The sequence below is a fragment of the Balaenoptera acutorostrata genome, chromosome 1 (assembly GCF_949987535.1).
Source record: "Balaenoptera acutorostrata chromosome 1, mBalAcu1.1, whole genome shotgun sequence".
Taxonomy (NCBI): Eukaryota; Metazoa; Chordata; class Mammalia; order Artiodactyla; family Balaenopteridae; genus Balaenoptera; species Balaenoptera acutorostrata.
Window position 1 is genome coordinate 125,981,837 of NC_080064.1, and position 22,041 is coordinate 126,003,877.

Consider the following 22,041-nt stretch of genomic DNA (forward strand, 5'->3'; position numbering starts at 1 on the left):
CGATGAAGAGCGGTCCCCGCACCGCGATGAAGAGTGGCCCCCGCTTGCCGCAACTAGAGAAAGCCCTCGCACGAACCGAAGACCCAACACAGCCAAAAATAAATAAATAAATAAATAAATAAAGTAGCTATAAAATTAAAAAAAAAATTCCACTAGTCTTCACACCGGACAAGAGGTTGTCCAGGGAGTTTAAAATCTAAGAAGTTTCAAGGAAGTTAGTTTTACCTTTGAGTTAGGTCATACGTCCCCTCTGTGATTGCTGTACATGAATACATAGCTCTTTGTAATATTTTTTGGAAATTTGAGATTATCAAGATACCAATGTCCTGCCAGATTAAGAGTATATTGTAGAGCTGAACTTTGAGTTACTGTGCAATTTTTTTTTCATGCTGTCATTTGTAATATGTTTTGTGAGAATCCTTGGGATTAAAGTTTTGGTTGCAAAAGAAAAAAAGAAAAGAAAAGAATCCGCCTGCCAATGCAGGGGACACAGGTTCAAGCCCTGGTCCGGGAAGATCCCAGGTGCCGCAGATCAACTAAGCCCGTGGCCCACAACTACTGAGCCTGCACTCTAGATCCTGGGAGCCAGAACTACTGAGCCCCCGTGCCACAATTACAGAAGCCCACACGCAACGAAGACCCAACGCAGCAAGAAAAAAAAGACGATACTGGCCAGGTGATCAAGGGTAAAATCGTTTGTCATAAGTCCTGTTGATGGTGTGTATCCTTGATGTGACCTGAGGAGAATGGCATTTTTATCTCTGTCTGTATCTTCCGCCCCAAACCCCATAACTCCAGACCAACCATAAGAAAACATCAGAAAACAAACAGACAAACAAATTGAGCGACAAAATACCTGACCAGTCCTCCTCAAAACTTTCAAGGTATCAAAACCCAGCGACGTCTGAGAAATGTCACAGCCCAGAGGAGACTGGGACAGAAAAAGGATGTTAGGGGAACACTAGGGAAATTCTAATAAAGTGTGGACTTTAGTTAATAACAATGTATCCATCTTGGTTCCTTAGTTGGATAAACATGTCGTACTAAGGTACTAACGAGTTGGAAATAGGGGTACTGGGTCAGGGTCCACGGCACTCTGTACACTCTGTACAGATCTTTGCAACTTTTTTGTAACTCTAAGCTCTTCTAAAATTAAGCGAGTACTGAACAGAGCTAAGAATGTTATTTCCCTGATTTGAACATGCCTGAGTTTCTTTTCATGGTCACATTTTTGCTATCTGGATGTGTCTTGGAATCAGTAGCAAAGGAGAGTTGCCAACCCCTGGGAAGATGTGGGTGGTTTGCAGGTGGCTTGCTCTGGAGCTGAAGACCACGGTGGGAAGTCTGCAGCCTCGGGCTGCACTTAGAACCATGGGAGGGGATGGGCCAGCTCAGTTAGGGATGGAACCTATAAATAAAACTTTTTCTTTTCCGTTATGGCTTATCACAGGATACTGAATATTGTTCCCTGTGCTAGACAGTAGGACGTTGTGGTTTATCCATCCTATATTTAATAGTTTGCATCTGCTAACCCCAAACTCCCAATCCAACCCTCCCTCACTGTTTCTCCCCCTTGGCAACCACAAGTCTGTTCTCTATGTCTGTGAGTCTGTTTTTGTTTCGTAGACGAGTTCATTTGTGTCGTATTTTAGATTTCACATATAAGTGAGATCATATGATATTTGTCTTTCTCTTCTGACTTACTTCACTTAGTATGATAATCTCTAGGTCCATCCACGTTGCTGCAAATAGCATTATTTCATTCTTTTTATGGCTGAATAATATTCCATTGTATATATGTACCACATCGTCTTTATCCATTCATCCATCAGTGGACATTTAGGTAGCTTCCATGTCTTGGCTATTGTAAATAGTGCTGCAATGAACATTGGGGTGCATGTATCTTTTCTTTCTTTCTTTCTTCTTTCTTTCTTCCTTTCTTTCTCTCTCTCTCTTTCTCTCTTTCTTTCTTTCTTTCTCTCTCTCTCTTTCTCTCTTTCTCTCTTTCTCTCTTTCTTTTTTCTTTCTTTCTTCTTTTATTGTCACACGGCATGTGAGATCTTAGTTCCCTGACCAGAGATGGAACCCATGCCCCCTGCACTGGAAGCGTGGATTCTTAACCACTGGACCACCAGGGAAATGCCAGGAGTGTATGTATAGTTTTGAATTAGAGTTCTCTCCAGATCTATGCCCAGGAGTGGAATTGTGGGATCCTATGGCAGCTGTATCTGTTCCTGAACGCCTCCCATCAACCACCTGCACTCCAATCCTTGCTCTCAACGTCGTCTTCGGGGAACCCAACCTGCGACAGGGACCTTGACAAGAAGAAATGGCTCAGGGACAAGCTACCTGCACAGGGAGGAGAGAGAGACCATCGCCCCTGCGGTGCAGCGGGGAGAGTGGGTGCAGAGGTTTGTCATTTCACCCCCGATACTCATCTCAGCCCTCCTGGCTGCCCCACTCTAGGTCACCTCGGGATACAGAGGTGACCCGGTTAGAGTCCCTGCCTGTGCAGGAATCTGGGGGCACCAGCGGGTCTGAATAATATTAGTGCAGGGTCTCCCCCGTGGCACTGGGGTTATTCGGGGCGGGTCATCCTCTGCTGAGGGCCCCTCCTGGGCACTGTGTGGGGTTTAGCAGCATCCCTGGCCTCACCCATTTGATTCCAGGGGCCCCTCCCTCCCAGTTGTGACAACCACAGATTTTCCCCACACATCACGGAAGAACTGGGTGAGGCGGGGGCAGGATGGCTCTGGGCGAGGACAGCTGTGTTGAAGCAACCAGCCTGGCCCAGGGCAAGGTCTGCCCCAATCCCGTCAGCGCCTGCATTTAGAACTGCCCCTTTCCTCTCCCACCTCCCCTGCCCTGCAGTGGTCTCCGAGACATCATCCCCATGTAATAAATCACACCTTCTCAGTTTACTGTTTGCTGCCCTCGCTAGAACGTGAGCTCTTTGAGGACAGGGATGCTGTTATGTCCCCAGCACCTAGAAGAGTGTCTGCGGTGTAGTAGATGCTTCATAAATACTTGCTGAATAAAGGGATGAGTGGATGAATGAATGAAGGTTACAATGGAAGGAGGGGGGAGATTCCCTTTCTGGCTCTCGGGGGTTGGGAGATCAAGTGAAAGATCTGTCCTAAATAGGCTGACCAGCCTTCTGGGGTCCCCCGGGACTGAGGGTTTCCCCAGAGTTCCAGGGCTCAAACCTGAGCGGTCCTGGGCAAACTGCGGGCGGGTGTTGGTCACCCTATCTAAACACAGTAACAATTCCAGCTGCAATAGCAATGGCCAATGACCTCTACGGTCTTATTGACCATGCACAGTTCTCTACCTGGTGGGGAAGGGTGGGCCGGGATTGGAATTCTGGTGATCCAGGGCGGGTGAGGGCACACCCCGGGCTTGTGGAGGGGAGTCCAGGAAGGTTCTGGAGGAAGTGACAGTGACACAGGAGGGAGGGAGGAGTCTAAGGAAGAACGTCCCACATGACAACGTGTGCCAATGGCCCTGGGCCCAAGGTCACACCTGACCAGGGCTTGCTTTTTTTTTTTTCTAATTTACTTTTTCCCACATGGATATGCAATTGTCCTAATGCCATTTATTGAAAACTCCTTAATTTCCCCACTTTCTATCATATCAAGTTCTCATATATCTGTTTCTGGACCTTTTTTCTATACCATAGAGCTATACGTCCCATCCTTGCACCACTAGGGCTGTTTCATCACTATAACTTTATGTATTCATTTTTTTGGGCCGTGCCGTGTGGCATGTGGGATCTTATTTCCCTGACCAGGGATCGAACCCGCGTCCCCTGCAGTGGAAGCTCGGAGTCTTAATCACTGGACCTCCAGGGAAGTCCCCAGGGCTTGCTTTGACATCCATGGAATGGTGGCAGGTGAGCACGGGGAGCAGCTGTCTGTGAGCCATCCTGTGTAGAAATGCAGGGTGGAGGGGAGGACAGATGGAGCAGGAGGGGAAGAAGCGGAGGAGGGAGGGAGGAAGGGAGGGAGGCCGGGCGAGAGACAGACAGAGAGTTTCCGGAGACAATAGCTCTGGCCGTGTCCTAGGGCATGAAAGCTGAAAATAGCTCCAAGTGCCGGGAGCCTTGGAGCCGGAGCCTGGGAGCCAGGGTGACTGGCTCTCCTCCCTGGTGTGTGTGTGTTGCGGGGGGGTGCGGGGGTGGCTCTGGGCTTCTCAGGCTGGGAATGGGGTGCACAGAGCAGGGACGGAGCAGGGACCCTTCTCTCTGGAACCTCGTGGGCCATCCTCAGCTCACAAAGCTGAGCCACTCCTGGCCCTACGAGTGGGCGGCTTATCCTCCCTGTCCCCTGGATCATACCCCCTCACACACAACTTCCCCGTGTGTGTTCCCAGCAACCAAGAGAATCTGTTTTTAAAAGATTTGGGGGAGGGGGGTAACCATACAAACAAGAGCAGAATGGATACTTTTCAGAATATGAATGGCTCTGTGTAAGCCCACCCCCAGGGTAACCACAGTCCTGACCTCTAACACTCTTGACGAGTCAGCCTTGGTCTGGGCTTGCGGACCCACGGAAGCTTCCTCATCCCCTCCTTCAGATCCCGACTCTCCCTCGGCGTCTTTGTGAGAAGCACCCGGGGAAGTGGGACTGCTAGGCTGTACTGCTGCTAGAACTCCACCTGGGCTCCACCAGGCTCCAGCCCCCCGCCCTGTCCACCTAACTGACCCTGAGGCACCTCAACTGGTAGGAGCAGCATCACCTTCCCTCTTGGGACTTGTGACACTTAAGGGAGACACCGAAAGACAAGCCTTTGGCTCCCTGGCTGGCAAAGAGCAGGTACTCAATTGTCATAAGTGTCCGATTCAGTGAGGGTTCTCCAGACAAACAGAATCCATAGGGGGGAGTGTGTGTATATACACACACACGTACATCTGTACAAGCATACAAAAATATACAGCTCTGTACATATGCAGTATGCGTACACACATATACACATATAGTATATACAATACACACATACATATATACACACATATAAAATGCAGTTTGTATATATACAGTATGTATACACACATATACACACAATATAGACAATACACACAATATAGACAATACACACATACATATACACTATACATACACACATATAAAATGCATAGTTTGTATATATACAGTATGTACACATACGTATAACATATGCAATATACACACCTAGTTACATATATATCATATATATATACACACATACAAAGATATTTAGGTGTGCATATAGACAGTATACATACATACACATATAATATATGCAATACAGACACGTACATACATATAGACACACATATACACCTACATATAAAAGCATATAGCATAAAAATATATATGTACTGTATATAGAAATTCATCGTATATATACATACATATATCATATATATAAGATATACACACATACATATATACAATGTATACACACACACACCCCTATATGTAAATATGCGCATGTACATACACATATAAATTCATACGCAAGTGTGTATATAATAGTATATTCATATATACATATGATACGTAGAAACATATACACATGGTGGTATACAACATATATACACACCTATATATAAATATACACTGTATACATACATACATACAGTGTACATACACTGTATATATACACACACCCATATATCAATATATGGGTGTGTGTATATATACAGCATGTTCACATTTATACTATATATACTCTCTATATATACACATACATACATGTATACAATATATACACACAAATATATAGGCTTGTATGTATACTGCATATAGTACTTACACATATACTACAAACGCATGCACATATAAACATATGTGTATACATATATATAATATGTATACACACATATACAAATTAATAGGCTTGTATATATTCAGTATTTTTACATATATAGTTTTGTTTTAAGGAGTTGACTCATGTGACCGTGAGGCAGGCAAGTCAGGGCAGGACTCTGGGCTGGAGACACAGGGAAGAGCTGATGTCCCAAGGCCATTGGAGGAACAGTTCCCTCTTTCTACGGAACCTCATTTTTCTCTCCAGTCCTTCAACTGATGGACGAGGCCCACCCACGCCACGGCATTGACAATCTCCTTTATGCAAAGTGGACCAATTTCAGTGTTCATCTCTTCTGAAAAATACCTTCCTGGCCACATCTGGAATAATGTTTGTGGTTGCCGGGGCCCCACGCAGTGCACACATGAGATTAACCATCCCCGTGGTGATGATGACACTTTATTTTCTCCCTTGACCATTGTCACTACTATTCCAATTAAAATGGCAGCGCCATGAGGGCAGGGCATTTCCTTTTTTGCCAGTACTGAGCGTCCAGGTCTGGTGCCTAGCATAGGCTAAATACACAGCATTTTTGTGAACAGAAGCCAGGATTCCGGCTGCCATATTTAATGAGGAATTATAGTCTTATTATTGGGGGGAGGTGTCACGGTACGTCAAGGGCGGGAGTCGAACCCGCCACCCCAGGCCCCGAGGGGTCTCCCCGGGTCTCCACTTCGGGCCGGTGGGTGTGGCCGGGGGCAGCTGAAGACGTGCGTGCGTGCGTGCGTACGTGCGTGCGTACGTGCGTGCGTGCGAGGGGGCGGGGCCACGGCGCGGGAGGCGCTCGCCGCGAGTGAGTGGTTCAGCCGGGCCCGGCTCATTGTGCTTGCCTCACGCCGGCCCCAGTTGGCAGCAGCGCTGGAGGCCCCGGGCCTGTGACCACAAAGAGGGAGCCGGGGGCCAGACGGGAGCAGGGCGGCGGCGGCGGCGGCGGCGGCGGCGGCGGCGGCGGCGGCGGCGGCGGCGGCGGCGCTGCTGGCTGAGGCCCAGGCCAGGCTCCCTCCCCTCAGCCTCCCGCCCGCCCGCCCGGCCGGCGGCGCCCCCCCCTCCCCCAACCGCCAGACTAGCCTGGTGCGGGGGCGGCGCGCGAAAACATGGGGGAGAAGCTGAGGCTGGAGTCGCCCGTGGTGGACGAGCCCGCCGTCTACCCATGGCTGCTGCTGGTGTACGTGAGTGCCGCCCGTCCCCTCTTCCCGGACCTCCACCTCTCTTCCCCCACGGCGCGCGCTGAGCCCACAGAGAAACGGAGCGACTCGAGTCGCCAGACCCTCTTTGGAGCCCCCCTTCCCGCCCTGCCTGGTTCTCCGCGGCCGTTTCCAGCCCCCGCGCGCAGGGTGGGCAGAGGGGAGCCGGGGCCGGCCGGGGGCACAGACTCGGCCGCGGGGACCCCGCGCTTTCGAGGGGCGCCCGAGCCGGTCTGCCGTTGGCCCTGTAGGGCTGGGGACCCCGGTCCCCCCCGGCCTGGACTGCCGGCGGGCTTGCCCTTCCGTCCTTTATGATCTGACACGTCGGGTTTCTTTTTCCTGGCCAGCTTTACCATTACTGGACCAGCTTTCCCAGCATCCCCTGATAATGTGTTAGATATTCAAGTTTTAGGGCCCGGTCCCAGCCCTATGGAATCAGCAACTCTGGTGGGGCTCAGGGATCTCTGTTACAACAGGCCCTCCAGATGATTTTTATTCACCTTAAAGTTTGAAAATATCTGCATTGTCAGCTGGCCAAAGCGTCCACCAGCAGGTGAAGGGGAGTGATGCCTGGAAAAGATAGGGACTAGCCAAGGTAAGTACAGTAGCATTTGCCATGGTAGTAATGGAGAATGCCTTTTCTCCACTGGTTGGCACAGACTAGTATCTGGGAGCAGTGGCAGGGTTATTTAGGATGCTTTACGTTGCAATGTAGAGTGACCGCTGTCCTGGTTTGCCAGGGACTTCCCCTGTGTGAGCACTTAAAATCTCATCCTGGCAAACCCCTTAGCTTTGGGTTTGAAAAACTTAGGGAATAACATGAAATTTAGGGGAAACATGATCTCGGTTTTGGGCAAGTCACAAGTGCTAATTAAAGCTAAGCAAGTATGGACAACATCTAGCCTTCTTTACCCCTTTGCGGGGAGGTAAATCTTGACTGGATGAGAGGACTTATTGTTAAGAGATCTTTGTAGAAACATCCCCTTCTGCTTAGTTCGCTGGTTCTCAGTTCTGGCTAGACATTGGCATCGTCTGAGGAGATTTAAAATGATTGTATTGGTCTAGCATGACCAACCGTCGGTGTGAGGGTTTTTTAAAAATAGTGCTTCAGAAGATTCTAATGTGTAGCCAAATTTAGGTGCCACTGCTTAAGCTTTTGAACCGCTGCTACATATTTTCACCTCATCTTGCTGTGAGAATATCCAACTGTAGTTGAGGTTTATTTTTTTTCTTTTTCTTTGTTTAACTGTCTTATTATAAGATTTACTGTCTTAAATAAGATTGAATGTACAGAAAATCCTGCTAGTCCATCTGGTATAGCTGGATACCCAGAGTAATATCGTTAAGATATGTACCATTTAAGTATTGTGACTGGCCTTTTAAAAATTAACATATGCATTAAATTAGTATTGATAGTATAGATCTCTTTCGAAGTTGTCATGTTGGGGAGCTATACCTCTAATCTGCTGCCATTGCTAAATATCTGGACACCTCTTATTAGGAATTGCTTTTAAAAATCTTTAGGGATTAAAACCAAGATTGCTGTATTATTTGTACTGGGACCACAAAAACCTCACAAAGTTCCCCTGCTGTACCTTCTACCCCCATCTCTAACCCTTGGCAACTTCTAATCTGTTCTCCATCTCCACAGTTTTGTTATTTTAAGAATAATATGTAAACATAATCATGAATTACTTAATCTTCGGAGATTGGCTTTTAAAAAATTTTCCCATGGCATCATTCCCTTGAAGTTCATTTCAATTTTTGCATATATTAATAATTTGTTCCTTGTTGTTGCTCGGTAGTATTCTATCATAAGATTTTATCACAATTTGTTTCAACATTCACCCATTGAAAGACATTTGGGTAGTTGCCAGTTTTTGGCTATTAGAAATAAAACTGCTATGAACATTTATGTGTAAGTTTCTGTGGGAACTTCATTAAGTTTTTGTTTCTTTTGGATAAATGCTCAAGAGTACAATTACTGCATTGTAGGGTGAATCTACTTTCAGGATTAAAAGAGACTGTCAAGCTGTTTCTCAGAGTGGCTAAACCATTTTATTTTCCCACCAGTGATGTGATAGAAGTTTTCTACGTACTCGCTAGCATTTGATGTTGTCACTATACTTTAATTTTAGTTATTCTCTGATATCTCATTATGGTCTTAATTTGCATTTCCCTGATGGCTAACGATGTTGAACATCTTTTCATGTGCTTCTTTGCCATGTGTATATTCTCTTCCATGAAATGTCTGTTCCTGTCTTCTGCCTATTTTCTAGTTGGATTTTTTTAAGTTGTTTGGAGAGTTCTTTGTATATTATACATACAAGTCATTTGTCTCCTATGGGATTTTCAAATATGTTTTCCCACTGTGTAATTTGAGTTTTCATCCACTTAAAAGGATCTTCTATGAAGCATTTTTAACTCATTTTGATGAGATCCAATTTATCAGTTTTTGCTTTTATTGATCATACTTTCGGTGTCAAGTCTAAGAATTATTCACCTAGTTCTAGATGCCAAAGATTTTCTCCTATTTTTTTTCTAAAAATGTCCTGCTTTTACATTTAAGATTATGATCCACTTTGATTTAATTTCTGTGTAAGATGTGTAAGGTTTAGGTTAAGGTTCATTGTTTGTTTGTTTGTTTTTGTCGAGGGATGTCCAGCTGTTTCAGTACCATTTTTTGAAAAGTCTGTTCTTCCTTGATAGCTTTTGCACTGCTGTCCAAACCAAGTTAAATGTATTTGTGTCGGTCTATTTCTGGGTTCTCTGTTCCATTCCATTGATCTATGTATCTACCCTCCATCATTACTGTGAAATCTTGAAATTGGGTAGATTAATTCCTCCCATTTTAATCTTCCTTTACAAATTGTTTTAGCTATTCTTCAGCCTCTTCCTACCGTATAAATCTTAGAATAAGCTTGTCTATATCCACAAAAACCTTGAGGGCATTTTAAGAGTAATTGTGTTAAGCCTCTTAACTTGGGGAGAATTGATATCTTTATTATGTTGTGTTTTCTAATCCATGAACAAGGTATGTCTCCCTATTTGTTTGGGACTTTTAAAATTTTCTTCATCAGCATTTTGTAATTTTCAGTATAGAGGTCCTATAAATGTCTTATTGGGCTTCTATCTAAGTATTTATTTAGGTCAGTTGTAAATGGCATCACATATTTTTATTTAAGCTTCTACACATTTGTTATTAATATATAATTTGATAAAATTGTGTGGATCTTGTACTCTAAAACATTTACAAACTAATATTATTTCTCAAGCTTTTTGTGGATTCCTTGGTATTTTCTCCATTTAGATTATCATCTCATCTTCAGATATAGACAGTTTTAGTTTTCCTTATTCAATATAATAGGATATATTACTATTCAACATTCAGTAGGATATATTCCTTCCTATTCAACATAGTAGGAATAGTTCTTTCATCTTCTAAATAAACTTTTTAAAAATTTAACTTTTAAATTTATCTATTTATTTTTGCTTTATTTTCTTACTAGAACCTCCAGTAATATATTTAATAAAAGTGGTGAGAGCAGATATCGGTGCCTTGTTTCTGATCTTACAGAGAAAGCGTTCAGTCTTTCACAGTTAAATATAATGTCGGTATAGGTTGTTTGTAGATCATCTTTAGGAGTTTCAGTATGTTCCTTTTCTATTCCTAGTTTGCTTGGAGTTGTTTTTCTTCTTTTCTTAAAATCATGAATGGGATTGGATTTTATCAAATGCTTTCTCTGCATTAATGATTAGGATCACATGACTTTTCCCCCTTAATCTATTGGATATGGTAGATTACATTGTTTGATTTTCAAATATTTAACCAACTTTGCATAACTGGAATAGATACCACTTGGTCATGGTATATTATTCTTTTTATATATTTCTGGATTTAATTTGCTAATATTTGGCTGAGGATTTTTACAGCCAATTTCATAAAAAATACTGGTCTGTAGTTTTCTTCTTTGTATACTATCCCTGTCTGGCTTTGCTATCAAGGTAATACTGGCTTCATAAAATTAATTAGGAACTGTTCCCTCTACTTCTGTTTCTTATCAAGTCATGTAAAATTGGTGTTAATTCTTTAAGTCTTGGGGAAAAGTGAAACATCTAAGCCTGAATATTTCTTTTGGGAGTTTTTAAATGAAAAATCAGTGTTTCTCATAGTTACAGGAAAATTGAGATTGTCTCCTTCATCTTCGCTGAGTTTTGGTAGTTTTGGGTGTAGAAGCATTGGTCCATTTCATCCACATTTTTGAATTTATAGTGTAGACTTGTTCATAATAACTTGTCCCTTATTAACCTGCAGGATATGTCATGGTATCCCTGGTTGCATTTCTGATATCTGTGATTTGTGCCATCTCTCTTTTTATCTTTATCAGTCTTGCTACATCTTTCTTGATTAGATTGTTTATTTCGAAGAAGCAGCCTTTTGTTTCATTGATTTCCTCCCCCCCCCCCATTTTCCTGTTTTCAGTTTCATGGATTTTTGTTTCATCTTTATTATTTTCTTCTTTCTGCTTGTTTAGTGTTTTTTCCTCTTCCGTTTTTACTATTTTAATATAGAAAATTAGACTATTTCTTTGAAATATTTTCTTTCCCAATTTAGTGCTATAAACTTCCCTTTCAGCATTGCTTTCACTTCGTTCCACAAACGTTGATCTGTTATATCTCCATTTTCTTTTATTCTATGCATTTAAAAATTTTTCCTTGACTTTTTACCCATGAGTTATTTGGAATTGTGATGTTTAGTTTTCATGTGATTGAAGATTTTCCTGTTGTCTTTCTGTTACTGATTTCTAGTCTGGTTCCATTATGGCTAGAGAACATACTCTCTATGATTGTAATTCTTTTAAATCTGCTAATGTTTTTTTATCACCCAGTGTATGGTATATGAGTGAATGTTCCATGGACACTTGAATATGTATTCTGCTTTTATTGAGTGTGTTCTTTAAATTTTTTTTTTATTTATTCATTTATTTATTCATTCATTTATGGCTGTGTTGGGTCTTTGTTTCTGTGCCAGGGCTTTCTCTAGTTGTGGCAAGCGGGGGCCACTCTTCATCGCGGTGCGCGGGCCTCTCACTATCGCGGCCTCTCTTGTTGCGGAGCACAGGCTCCAGACGCGCAGGCTCAGTAATTGTGGCTCACGGGCGTAGTTGCTCCGCGGCATGTGGGATCTTCCCAGACCAGGGCTCGAACCCGCGTCCCCTGCACTGGCAGGCAGATTCTCAACCACTGCGCCACCAGGGAAGCCCGAGTGTGTTCTTTAAATGTCAGTTATATCCTGTTGATTGATGATGTTTTCAGTTCTTCCATACCCTTGCTGATTTTTCTCTCTGGGAGTTTTATACATTGCTATGTTGAAGTCTCAAATAATAATTGTGGATTTGAAATTTTCTCCTTTTACCTTTTTCAGTGTTTGCTTCATGTGTTTTGAAGTTCTGTTGTTTGGTGCACACACATTTAGTATCACTAGGTCATCTAGGTGGATTATTTCTGTTATCTTTATGTAATGACCCTCTTTGCCCCTAATAATTTCCTTTGCTCTGAAATCTACTTTATCTGATATTAATATAGCCATTCCTGCTTTTTCTGATGAATGTTCACGATATACCTTTTTCATCCTTTTACTTTGAACTACCTATATCATGATGTTTAAAGAAAGCTTCTTATAGACAGTATATAGTTGGATCATGCTTGTGATTTTTTCATCTACTCTTCCAATCTCTGTCTTTGACTTGGTTATTTAGATCATTTACAGTTAATGTAATTATTGCTATGTTAAAGATTAGGTCTACCATTTTATTTTATTTTTTTTTTATTTTTTATTTTTATTTTTCACACACACACACTGTATTTTATTTTTACAGGAGATAAATAGACTGACAACAAGCATTCTACATGGATGACCACAACAAAAGCAACAATGATTGCAATAACCACACATGAAACACACTCATGCTATGTCATAATATTGACATTCAGTCCAGTAATCCTCCACTGTAACAGCTCCTTTACTTTGCAGTGAAAATTGATTTGTATATTCTTTGCCTCTGAGTCCTTGTGAGATTTTTTTTAATTCAGACAGAAAGTCACAAAAATTATACTCATCCTCATCAGTTCACTCAGTCCCATGTAATTAATTTTTTTTTATCTTGATCTTTTGTTAGCACTTTTATGAGTTCATCAGTTTTTCATTAGAGTTCTGAAAATGCTTATTCATTCAGTTCAGCAGTACAGTCAGTTACCAGAAACCTGTACTTGTCAGAGTCTTTGCCATGAATTTCTTGAAGATGAAACCCTTTAATAGGAACATATTTGCCAAAGCATCAGAGTACACCCAGAACTGTCTGTAAATGAGAAAAGACTTAAAAATGACCACAGTTAAAGATTTGATGAAAGTTCATAATAATGCAGTTGACAAGAAAATTAGTTATTTCTGAGATACACATTTTAAAGTAATAACTAGGATTATTACTTATAACATTATACCAGAACATATAAGATTTTTAGAAATTTCATGTAATGTCTGAAACATTTATATTAACATATTTCCATACATATTTCCATACAAATACAAATATAAGATTTTTAGAAATTTCATGTAATGTCTGAAACATTTATATTAACATATTTCCATACAAATAACCCAATGAAAGTTTAGTATTAGTTGTTTTGTTTGTTTGTTTTTTTATACTGCAGGTTCTTACTAGGCATCAATTTTATACACATCAGTGTATACATGTCAATCCCAATCGCCCAATTCAGCACACCACCATCCTCACCCCACTGCAGTTTACCATTTTATTTTTTGTTTTGTCTTTTACCTTAGTTTCTCAATCCTGTGTTTCTCTTATTTTGCCTTCTTGTGGGTTACTTAAACATTTTTTAATAAGTCCATTTTAATCTAATTTATTTATAATCGTTTGTGTATACTGTTTGTATAGTTTTCTTAGTGGTTGCTTTTTGCATTACACTATACATATGTAACTTATCATAGCCTACTGGAATCAGTGGTTTATTACTTTAAGTGAAGTTTCAAAATTTTACTTCCATTTAGGTCTCTTAATAGTCCCCAGTTGTAAAGTATGATTTTCTGTAGTATTTCCTTTATATACATTGAGAACCACATCAGATGGTGTCATAATTTTTGCTTTGACCATCATACAGAATTTAAGAAACTCATGAGGCTAATGGTAGTCTCTTATATGTATCCCATTTGTTTTTACCCATTCCATTGTTCCCCTTTTCTTTCTGAAGTTCCCAGTCTTCTGTTACTGTTTTTTTATGTTTTCATAACAGTAGGTGATATCTGGGCTTTCCATTGCCATTGGATATGAGTTTCAGGAAACACTGAGCCTGGCTCACTTAATGCTACTGAGTTGGAGGGTTTGTATATGTTGGGCCTGTTGGCACAGCAGGTGCTAGCAGATTAGACTAATGCTGATGGGACTAGTGCCACAGGAGGATGCATTCCCATTCAGGCTATGCTGCTGCTACAGTAGATCAAATCCCCCTCTACCCCAAGTATGGGGCAGTGACCTGCTGCTGTCACTGCTTCTTTATTAGGCTGCTTTCGCCTCAGGTGTGTGGTGGGATCCCTTGGAAGCTGCTGCTGCTGTCAATCACAAGGTTAAATTCATCTTAGAAATAGTTAAATATAAATATATAGCCTGGCTCTTGTAGGACCTCTGTATTTGTTTTTTATTGCTTTCATACGAATTACCACAAATTGAGTGACTCAAAACATCGTAAATTTATTACCTTACAAGTCTGACATTGGTCTCAATTGAGTAACGTAAAAGTGTTGGCAGGATCGACAGATGAATGGATAAAGCTGTGGCACATATATACAATCGAATATTACTCAGCCATAAAAAGAAATGAAATTGAGTTATTTGTAGTGAGGGGGATTGACCTAGAGTCTGTCATACAGAGTGAAGTAAGTCAGAAAGAGAAAAACAAATACCGTATGCTAACACATACATATGGAATCTTAAAAAAAAGAAAAAAAATGGTTATGAAGAACCTAGGGGCAGGACAGGAATAAAGACTCAGCCATAGAGAATGGACTTGAGGACACAGGGAGGGGGAAGGGTAATCTGGGATGAAGTGAGAGAGTGGCATGGACATATATACACTACCAAATGTAAAATAAATAGCTAGTGGGAAGCAGCCACAAAGCACAGGGAGTGGAATCCTGCAGTGTTTGCTGATGGGTCATTTTGGAAGAGCTGACTTTCAGTCTGAAGCTCTGCCTGTTTGCATCTGAAGAATCTGCATTTAAGGAGAGGGTGTATGAGGAAAGGGGTGTATGAGGGACAAAGGTGTCCTGGGTGCAGATGAGCCAGGACCTGACCAGCTGCCTTTTGGGTCCTCTGGTCCCATCTCTTGCTCTGTGCCTCATCTGCATCATCACTGTCCCCGCTGGCACCCCTGGGGTGTTGTTGTCTGAGTGAGATTCCCCTGGTGCCCCTGCTCTCCTCCCCTCCTCCTGCTGGTTGGGGAGGGAACTGCTTGTTGTGTGGTCTGTACTCCTGAGGCACGAAGGACCCTGTAGCATGGACCTGCAGAGTGTGGGATGTGGTCCCAAGAGCATGGGGCCCACATAGGACACAACATCGGGGCATGACCAGTATTAGGGCTGCCTCATCACTGACCGGGAATGTTGTCCAGATCCTGCTCGGGAGGGTGTGGTGGGTGGCCTGGGACCCTAGAGGCCCCATTCCTATGCTGGAGCTTGGAGAGTGCATCCCCATGGGCTCCAGATTCACCCCATATCTCAGCCATATCCCTCTGTCCTGTCTTTGAACTCAGGAAAACGAGCTCTCTTGTCCACAACATAGGCCTGGTCCTGTTGGTATTAGGATTCTTTAAGATAGGCATCCTGGGATAGCTCTTTTTAGGCCTGAGAAGGAACAACTCAGGAGTGTACAGCAATTTCAGATGAAACTAATATTCAATGACTATCTCTAACTACTCGGTTGTTGACTTCTATGAGTCATTATTCTCCTGGTTTTAGCTCTGATGTGGGGATTACAGAGGAGTCAACATTTAAATCTTCATAATCTGTGTATTTGTAGCTTCAGTATCATTACTGACCCATAGTTTTTTATGGTTTGGGAAGAGTTATTGATTTCATGTGTCATGTAAAGGATTCACAATGATGATAGGGCAATTAAGATTACAATAGTGGCTAGGAAATTGTTCACATTTTCTCTACCTGTGCATCTATTCTATGCATATGAGTTAGTTTAGATGTCAATATTAGTGAAATGATATAGAGGACTAGAGAACTTATTTTAAAAATCACTATTCATGTGTGATGATGAAAATGTAAAAGTTCTTCCGTAATCGGTGATGTTGTATCTTGAGAGCCTAGATGAAAGTGGTATGCGTTAGTGATATACAGGATTTTAGCCTATGATTTAACTTTGACAAAGCTACATCACTTTTTACTTTTATCTCATTTATTGAGAAAGACATAATTGTTATGGTGTTGGCTTGAAACTGGTTGAGAAGGACTTGAGTCCTTCCTTATTTTACATTTACATAGGTAGGATCTTGAAACATAGGATATGGTGGAGGGCATTCGTGTAACCATTCTAGGTTAGGAGTAGCAATTTCCACTGCTAAGACTTCTTGTTTAGACGCAAATGCTTTTCAAAGTATGAAGATTATTAGCATTACTGCTGCTACTGAGATGAATGAGCCTAAAGATAAAATATTTCATGTTGTGTGTGCCTCAGGGTACTCAGACTAACGTAGTGACATCCCTGAGAGGCCAAGAAAGTGCTGCAGGAAGTCATATTTACTACTACAAATATACTTGTGAAGTGAATTTTTGCTCATGCTGAGTTAACTGTATAACCTGAGAATAGTGGGAATCAGTGTAGGAAGCCTCCTATAATAGTGAAGACTGCTCCCATGGACATTAGGTCATGGAAGTGTGCTACTACATAGTATGTATCCTGGAGGACAATGTCTGGGGATGAGTTGGCTAAGATGATTCCTGTCAAACCACGTACTGTAAAAAGAAAAACTAAAGCCTAAAACTCATAGTATAGTGGGAGGTCATATAATATTACCTCCGTGAACAGTTGCTAACCAGGGACTTCCCCGGTGACGCAGTGGTTAAGAATTCGCCTGCCAATGCAGGGGACATGGGTTCGAGTCCTCGTCTGGGAAGATTCCGCATGCCGCGGAGCAAAAAGCCCGTGCACCACAACTACTGAGCTGCCCTCTAGAGCCCGCAAGCCACAACTACTGAAGCCCACGTGCCTAGAGGCCGTGCTCTGCAACAAGAGAAGCCACTGCAATGAAAAGGCCACGCACCGCAACCAGAGAAAGCCCACGTGCAGCAACCAAGACCCAACGCAGCCAAAAAAAAAAGAAACGAGAAAGAAAACTTAAATAAAGAGTTGCTAATCAGCTAGATACTTTTACTCCTGTAGGGACAGAAGTAATTACGGTAGCTGATGCAAAGTATGCTCCTGAGTCGACAGCTATCCCTATGGTAAACATATGATGGGCCCACAAGAGAAATCCTAAAAAGCCAGTGGACATGACTCATACTAGTCCCAAATAGCTGAAAGGCACTTTTTGTCCTAAATAGTATGTAATGATATGTGAGTTTATAACAAAGCCTGGTAGGCCATGAATACAGACTTCAGGGTGACCAAAGAGTCAAAATAGGTGTTGGTATAGGATTCAGTCTCCTCCTGCAGGGTCAAAGAAAGTAGTGTTTAGCTTTCTATCTCTTAACAATATGGCAATTCTGGCTGCTCAGACTGAGAGTGGTAATTATAGCAATATGGCTATAGTTGGGAAAGATTAAACAAATACTGGTGTTTGGTATTGGGATATGACTGCTAATTTTGTATTAAAGACTATAGTAATAAAAGTAATAGCACCAAGAATTGAAGAGACACCTGCTAAATGTAAGGCGAAAACGGTTAGGTCGACAGAGGCTCCTTCATGGGCCAGATTGCAGGCTAGAGCTGAATATAGGGTTCCACTTGTACCAGAACCAGCTTCTACTATTGGTGATATGAGTAGGAGTAAGAATGATGGGGGAAGTAGTCAAAAGTTTATATGATGTATTGGGGGAAACGCTACCTCAGGTGCCCCAGTTATTAGTGGCCCAAGTCAGTTTTCAAACCCTGAAATCATAATGGGTACAACTATAAAGAAAATTATTACAAGTGAAGGGACTGTTATGACTACCTTACAGATTTGGGCATCTCCAAGTAGCGCTCCACGTTAGCATAGCTCAGCCAGGATTAATATACTTAAGGCGCTGCCTGCTACTCCAGCTCAAGCACCAAATAGTAAAGATAAAATGCTGATATCTTTGTGATTTATTGAAAATAATCAGCAGTGTATGAACAGAGGTAAAATGACTGAGCTAGCATTCGACTGTAAATCTAAAGACAGAGATTGAGCCCTCTTTCTGGCAAACCCTGTGGTGAATCAACAGATTGAATTGTAACTTGAGAGAAGCAGCTTCAATTCTGCCGGTGATTTTCCTGCCTTTTTTTTCCTTCTTTTTTCTTTCTCAAAGGCAGGAGAAGTAGATTGAAGCCAGTTGACTAGAGGATTTGCCTGTTAACTAAAATTTCCGGGGGTTAAAACTCATCAATCTCGCAAGGATTTGGCTTAATTACAGTGTTTGCTTTGCATTCAATTGATATAGGAGAAAGTCCTGCAGTCCTTATTTTTAGGAATTAAGTAAATTTTACTTGTTTAGGGTTTTGAAAGCTCTTGGTCTAAACTAACCTAAATTCCTAGTCCAGCACTGATAGGATGGGTGTTATGGGTAGTAATCGTGTGGCTATTATGATGAGTAATGATAGGAAAGTTATTTGTTTTGTATGTTCAAATTGTTGTACTTTTGTGTTGTTTAATGAAGGGAATATAGTTAGTGATGTGGAATATGTTAGCTGCAAGTAGAAATATATGCTGAGGACTGCTGTGATGGCTATTAGTGTTGGTAGAATGATGTTGTCATTCTTGTTATCTCTTGGATAATTATTCATTTGGGTCAAAACCCTGATAATGGTGGGCGACCTCCTAATGACACTATAATGCTGAGGATAAGGATCCTGATGGGAGGTGTTTTATCTCATGTGTGTGATAATGATACCCTTGTAGTACATGATCTGGGTATAAATAGGAAGAAGATAGTGTTGTTATGATATAAATTAGTATGTTTAGGATTGTTATACTTGGAATATACATTATAATAGCTGTTATTCATCCTATATGGGCAACTGATGAGGAGGCTGTAATTTTTTCCAGGTGAGTATGGCTAAGTCTGCCTCAGCGTCCAACTATGATTTATAATATCACTATGATTAACAGTATGTTTAGGTTGATGGATGGTGACATGTGGTATAAAACTGATAGCGGTGCAATTTTGTCATGTTGATAGCATCAGGCCTGCTGTTCATGGAATGCCTTGAGTTACTTCGGGCACTCAGAAGTGAAATGGGGAATGTCCTACTTTTGTGACAAGGACGATTGTCATGATAGTGGATGCTGCTGGATTAAAGATTTTTGTAATTCATTGTGTTCTTTGACCAGAGTATATTAGATTAATGATAATAGCCATTATAAGTAGTATTGATGTGGTGGATTGTTTTAGAAAATATTTGTTGGATGCTTCTGTAGCTTATGGGTTCATGTTTTTTATTAGAATGGGGATACCATTAACCAGTGTGAGCTTGTTACTACAATTATATTTCCTGAAATAATGGTCAGTAGAATGATAGTAAAAACAATGAGAGTTTATTAGTACAGGAAGGATATACAACAATATTTTGGGGGTATGGGCCTTGAAGCTTTCTTAGAGAACCTTACTATATAGCATTGTGGTGTAATGTGGTAGCATGGAGAATGTAAAATTCTTAGAAATAAGTTCAATTCCAGGAATAAGCGCATTTAAACCTCTATCATTAACTTTATCAAAGTAACTCTTTAGTCAAACATATTTCTTAAGTTTGCTGTGGGTTGCCTGGTATGATGACAGGTAGTGAAAACTCTCATATACATAGGGCTAATGTTAGTAGTAAAAAATTCTTTTATAACAGATGTATACGTTGATCATATCAAAATTGTGGGTAGGATGCTCGAATTCATAGAAAGGAGATTGTTAGATGTGTTTTAATGATGACTTGGGCTGTATATAATTCTGGCACCTAGGGACTGTTGAATGCTCCTAAAAATAGATTGTTGTGGAAATGTTTATTATAGGGAAATTGACATATTCTCTAGGAAGGATGGGGTGAATGGGCCTGCTACATTTTCTACATTGAAGACATATACAGGTTTTGATTCTACTTCTGTTAAATCAAGTGGGGCTTCATTGGATTTCTGCTACTGCGGAGATAATCAAATTCTGGGTAGGGGTCAGGAGAAAATTAGTCATAGGTGTTCTTGTGTCATAATTACTGTTGAAAGTGTAAATGATCCATTGATCAGTAAGACTGAGAATAGAATAACTGTTACATTACTTCATATGAGATTGTCTGTGCTACTGTCCCTAGAGCTCCAGTGAGTGAGTATTTTGAACGTGAAGCTCATCCAGATCTGAGGATGGAATAGATGGCTAGGTGTGATATGGCTAATATAAATAATATGCCTACATTTATATTAATTAGTGGATAAGATATGGGAAGAGGAATTCATGTTGTGAGAGCCAGGGTTAAGGCTAGCATTGGGGCAATAATATATAAATTGATGATGTTGATGGACATAGTGGTTCTTTAATAAGTAATTTGAATGCCTCAGCAATGGGTTGTAATAATCCATGGGGGATGATGATTTTTGGCCCTTTCTGGATTCGTATATAGCCTAGGATTCTCCATTTAGTTAATATGAGGAATGCTATGGTGAATTAAATTGGGTAATTTGTGAAAGAATGTTGATTATAAACATATTCTTAGGAAGAGGACTTGAACCACTGCAGATAAAGGTTTCAGTTTTACATAATTACCGGGCTCTGCCACCGTAACAAACCCTGTTCTACAGTAGGGTATGTATAAATTAATTGAATGTAGATTATATCATCATTTAGTTTGAAGATATTTTGTAAAGGAAGCCGAATTGCTCTTGTCCTTTCATACTGGAAGAAATCTGCAATAGACAGAAACCAACCAGGATGACTCCAGTCTGAACTCAGATCACGTGAGACTTTAATCGTTGAACAAACAGACAATTAATAGCAGTTATACCATTGAAATGTCGTGATCCAGCATCAAGGTCATAAACCATATTGCCCATATGAACTCCAGAATACAATCACACTGTTATCCCTAGTAAAACTTGTTCCGTTGATCAGTGTTTTTGAAGAACAGGTGATAAAGCATTTTGACTAGCTGGTCTAAATTTTAATCACTCAGAGTCGGTTTTATTCTCCAAAAAATAAATGGCGCACGGGCTCAAGGCACGCCGGCTTCAGTAGTTGTGGCGCGCAGGCTCAGTAGTTGTGGCCCACTGGCTTAGTTGCTCCGTGGCACGTGGGATCTTCCCGGACCAGGGATCGAACCGGGTCCCCTGCATTGGCAGGCGAATTCTTAACCACTGCATCACCAGGGAAGTCCCAGAATCGCAGTCTCCCTTTTAATATACCTTAAGCCCAAAGAATCCATGGAACATTGTTACAGAAAATAAGACAAAAAAATATTGTAAGGACGATAACAGAAGCATATAATACACAGTTCATATAGACATATCCCAAGCAATTACAAAGTATATTTAAAGGGAGGCTGCGATTTTAAAAGAATAAGATAAATTATACCCACAAACTCCCAGTCTTTCCTGAAACATTGCAATCTGAAACCCTATTGTAGGAAGCAGAAGATTCCAGGAGACATTCTACAAATGAAGGACTCTAAACCCTGTGGTTGGAAAAGGAATTCTGGAAGGAAGGTATCCTCACCCAAGGAGAGCAGGTTCCTATACTTCTCTAACATCACACCCCTATACAATTCCCATT